This window comes from Lactuca virosa, chromosome 7, assembly GCF_052849685.1.
Source record: "Lactuca virosa cultivar CGN04683 chromosome 7, Lactuca_virosa_CGN04683_v6, whole genome shotgun sequence".
Classification (NCBI taxonomy): domain Eukaryota; kingdom Viridiplantae; phylum Streptophyta; class Magnoliopsida; order Asterales; family Asteraceae; genus Lactuca; species Lactuca virosa.
In genome coordinates, this window is record NC_136432.1 from 195195184 (window position 1) to 195200307 (window position 5124).

At 40.6% G+C, this 5124-nt stretch overlaps 1 non-coding gene across 1 annotated transcript; it reads right to left on the bottom strand.

Moving 5' to 3' along the window:
* Positions 1-4684: 4684 nt before the first annotated feature.
* LOC145128001 (small nucleolar RNA R71) lies at positions 4685-4791 on the bottom strand. The gene has a single exon (XR_013716604.1). It is a non-coding gene; the product is annotated as a small nucleolar RNA R71 (small nucleolar RNA).
* Between the last annotated feature and the right edge of the window lie 333 nt (positions 4792-5124).

Here is a 5124-nt window from a genome sequence, read left to right on the forward strand (position 1 = left end):
TCAGTAGCAGGAACAGTTTCGAAAATGGGATAAGTTTCGCATCCTTGTCAGGAGGGAAGACAACCCAAGCGGCTGTATGGATTGAGGATAGTATAAGGTGGAAGTTCGGAAAACTTGCCAATAATGAGATCGTGTTCTCAGAATGTTTGATAGCAGGCCATAGGGAACCAGATTGGGGATTCCAATCAGGACATAAGTTCATTTGGGATGTTATATCGTGTGTGTGCTCGACGTTGGATGTGTTTGGATTAGTAATCAACGATTGAGACAGCGTGGAAAGTGTTGTAAGACTGCGGGATAGCCGTAGCATTCACTAGCGGTCAGATAGTCTTATAGTGTTGTAAGTCTGCGGGGTGTAGCCGTAGCATTTACAAGGTTGGCAGATAGTGTTAGAGTGTTGTAAGTCTGTGGGTGTAGTCGTAGCATTCACAAGGTTGGCAGATAGTGCTAGAGTGTTGTAAGTCTGCGGGTGTATCCGTAGCATTCACAATGTTGGCGGATAGTGTTAGAGTGTTATGAGTCTGCGGGTGTATCCGTAGCATTCACAAGGTTGGCAGATAGTGCTAGAGTGTTGTGAGACTGCGGGTGTAACTGTAGCATTCAATAGGTTGGTAGATAGAATGAGCGTGTTATTATATCGCGGAAGGAACAGTAGTACCCACAAGTTCGGGTGCAGCAGTGAGGGCGTGGTAAATCCACAGATCGGTTTACGGATTTCCCCAGATGAATTAGACCTGGTTGGGCCAGCGATAAGACCGTAGGAAGCAATAGACCGTTTAAGTTCGTTTGTGATATAAGGCTACCCTTGGTCATGTAGCAATCACTTTTAGCTTTGGATTTGGTGACATCAAGATTCGATGTATGGACCCGATCGGTTGGATCAGGAGGTCGTTAGAGCCATAGTGGCGAGATAACTAATGACAACTATTGACAGATGGGGATTTCGTTTGGAAGTTGTGAAGGGGGACTGTATGGGATCCTTTGGCTTAATAACCAGGTAGGAACTCGGTATTTGAGATGACTGGTGAACGAATTGAGACCAGGGAGGTCTCGGTAGATTTTAGAAAGCAGCCATGTGACAGCATGTTGTTTCGGGCACTTTTAGTGTTTTGGCGGTATTAGTATTAATGTTTTAGAATTTCAGGTATGGATGGGTAACAGATTTCTTGGGTTATGCTAAGTCATTCACAGCGGGATTCTGCTATAATGATTCTATATGGGCGGTCTGCAGGGAGTCAGACCATATTGAGACTTCGGATTTCAGATTGAGCAAATATGATCATGATGAAATAATCCGTTCATCTTCGGGTAGTAGAGCCCTGCAAGGGCTGGTAGCTGTTACCTCGGGAGGACTGGGGTATACTCAGGATTATGGCCATGTCGCTCAAGTTGTTGGCGTGACAGAATTGGTAAGGAATGATTTCGAGGACGAAATCTAATTTAAGTGGGGGAGAGTTGTAACACCCCGTTTGTTAAATAAATAAATAGATAAAGATTTATAAATGAATAGTAGTCCTAAAGTCCATGATATTTAGTGGAGTGTTGGTTTTTAGGAGCAAAATGTTATAATTTGGATTATTCGGGGGTTAAAGTGTAATTCCGGGATTTATTTTGTAAGAATTTTAGAAGACAGGGGGTGTTTGGTAAAATATTGGACTTATTGTGAAAGGATTCTTGGAGGCAGGGGCTAAAGAGTAAATTATGGATTTAAATTGAAAAAGATCTTGAAGAGAGGGGCTGAATGGTAAATATGGGAGTTGTTTTGAAAAAGATTTGATGGGGAAGGGCCAGAATTGGATAAAAGATCACAAGTTTGAAAAGAATGTGGGACTTGAACCCGGTGGCATCTTCTTCCCGTTTAAAACCCATCCATGCTAAACCCTAACCCTAATGTAACCCTCCATCCGCCACCTTATATCCCTTAATCACCGGCCGCCACCCATGACATCTCCAGCCGGTCGCCGCCGCCTCCTAGCCGCTGTCGAAGTCGGAAGTCACCAACCACGCCACCTCAGTGTCGCCGCCGATTGACGGATTGACAAGTCGATGCTTGGACGTCGGGGCAGGAGAGGCTGAAGAGACGATACACGACGTCGCTGCCATTGTTCCTCGCTGGAGACGGTGTACCTCCTCGTCCCTGTTCCTTGCTGTCGACGCGCCGTTGTCACCGCCACTCCGAGCGGATAAACAGTGCAGCCGCTGCTCCGACGGTCGCTGCCACCTCGAGGACAGCCATAGCGGTTGTTTTTTCTGTGGTCTACTGTGCATTAGTGTCGTGTGCTGATGTTGTATTTCGTTAAGGGTGTGTTGCGTGATCGGGAATTGATATTTGCAAACTTAGCTATATTTTTAGTATAGATTTATATCATTTATTAGTTAAGTATTTACATTTTATGGACAAAAGGTACTTATTATTGTTCAAATTATATTTTCAGTCCAGAAGGGAAGCTCGGAAGCAAAAGGAAGCAGGAGTCACGATCGAGAGCTCGGGAATGGAAGAAAGAAGGAAAACGCTTAAATCTGAAGCTACTCGGCGAGTAGGGACGACTACTCGACGAGTACATACGAAGGTTCGCGAAGAAATACGAGAAGTCCTTGCCGCAAACGGATTCAACAAGAGGGGCTCGACGAGTCGGTGGGCTACTCGACGAGTAGCCCCTGTTTTGAGAGTCCTATAAATTGAGGGCAAATTCCGAATCAGCTATCTTTTCTAACTGTTCTAGAAGAGACTTTGCGACCAAGGAACCCTCTGAAGACCTGAGAACACAAAGAGGAACCTGAATTTCACATTCTTGGAAGACTCAAGGCAATTAGGTTTAAATTGTCCACTCAACTCGAATTGAACAATGTTTGGTTTATTTAGATTCGTTTTTATGTTCTTATATACTGAATTCATGAGCTAAATTAGTTAGTTTCTGTTTAGGAAAACGAATTTGCTCCTATGGTTTGATACACTTTCTTCTGATTAATTGTTATTTGGTGATTTTGTTAACTTAAGCTTGTTAAAGACCCTTATGCATTAACCATAACTATTTTCTGTTAATTGCTAAGTAATTAAGTTGTATGAACATCTATTGATTGCTTATCTCATATAAATTTATGTGAACACATTGCTATATGCCTAGGAATAATGAATATGAAACTAGGATTAATTAGAGAATGGGTAAATTAATGTGTGAGCTTGATTGATACACCAGCAACAAGAGGTTAGTTGAATCACCAATTCAATTAGCTAATTACAAGTCTTATTTAACCCGAATAATTGAACTAGGAGGTTTATTAGTTTAATCAATTGATCACTGCTTAAATTAGTCTATTTCCTAAGGATTAGTAATAACGAATGTGAATCTAATCACCATAATCGGTAACCAATAACAATTAATCTATTACATTAACCATAGGAGTAAATGAGTTGTACCTAAACAGAAACCCTTTTGATCATTGAATTTAGTTGTTTTTACGTGTTTTCAACTATTAGTTGATTAGTTAAGTTTTATTTTAAGTTTCTAGTCTTGTAAAACAAGAGAAACCCCTAATTTTATTACTTGTCTTTTAGATAATATTAGTTTTTAGTTTTAATTTTCCGTTCCCTGAGTTCGATACCCTACTTATTTAGCCATACCACAATTGATAGGTCCACTGCCTTTTGTGTGATAATTTATAATTAAAAGTAGGTTTAAAACTAGTTGAGTTTACACACATAAAGTTTTTGGCGCCGTTGCCGGGGAACGGTTCACAAATTAATTCTAATTTCTAGTTTATCGATCCTTTGTGTGAGATTTATCTTGCACAAAGTTATTTCTTAGGTAATTTAGTAATTAGGATAAGTTTTAATAGTTTTTTGTTTTTAGAAGTGAGTAAGAAATTTTTCTGTTTCTGCGCTGAACTAGCCGAGTGCACTCGAAGCGACTCAGCGAGTCCGTCGCTGCTACACAGTTTCGTATTTTATTTTATTTTTGTTCTTTTTACGCGTTTTTCTTGTTTTGTTTGCAGGAAGTACATGACCAGAGGATCCAACACATCCCTGGTTCCTCCACTTGAAGACCCAGAATCCGCTTTGAGGAGAAACAAAGGCAAGGAGGTTGAAGACTCTAATACACCTAAGAAGTCACCTTTGTCGAGCTTGAAAACGGTTTTTGGGAAGAAAAAGAACAAGAAGCCAGGAGAGACCAGCAGTCGAAAGAGCGAAGAAAGCAAGTTAGAGAATATTGAAGATAATCCAAAAGAAACCAAGTTCGAATACGACTATGAAACCGAATACGAAGAAGAAAGCGACTTTGAAGGAGAACTAGCTAATCCCATGGCTAACATCGATGAAGTTCCCATGGGAGAATGGAAGAAGAGAATACATGACGATACCGGTCCAGGACTTGTGCAACCCGCAATTCCAGCTAATGCCACTTTCGAACTAAAGGGCCACATACTTGCTCAACTCAAGGAAATTCCCTTCTACGGAAAAGACCACGAAGATGCCTATAAACACTTGGATGAAGTCAACGATGTAGCTGATTATTTTAATGTCCCCAATGTGCCTCGCGAAACCCAGCTGCTTCATATGCTTCCAGTTACATTCAAAGGTGTTGCAAAGGATTGGCTCAAGTCACTCCCTCCCGGATCCATCACTACATGGGCTAAGATGAAAGAAGAATTTATTGACCAGTTTTGCCCACCTTCGAAAATAGCCAAGTTGAAGAAAGCTATTGCCAACTTTGAACAACAAGCTGGAGAGTCCCTTTATGAGGCATGGGAGAGATACAAAAGTCTACTAAGGAATTGCCCACATCATGATCTCAATAGCCAACAAGAAGTCTCCATTTTCTATGTAATGCCCGTGTTTCTAGGCTGGACATTAATATTGACATGATAGTCTAGGTTAACCTTTGTGACTCATTTTGGAAAAATGAAAAGGAATTATGTGAAAAATTATGTGTTTTATGTGTTTTATGCTTAATTATTAGGGTTTAATTAATTAAGAATAAAAATGAGTGTCAAAATTAATTTTTAGATAAAGCCAATGTCTATTAAGAAAGTTGTAGTGGTCGTGACAAGGATTACAAATATATAAAGAATGCCGAAATCCGAGTTATAACGAAGAAGTTATGACCTGTCGAAGTTTCGCGATAG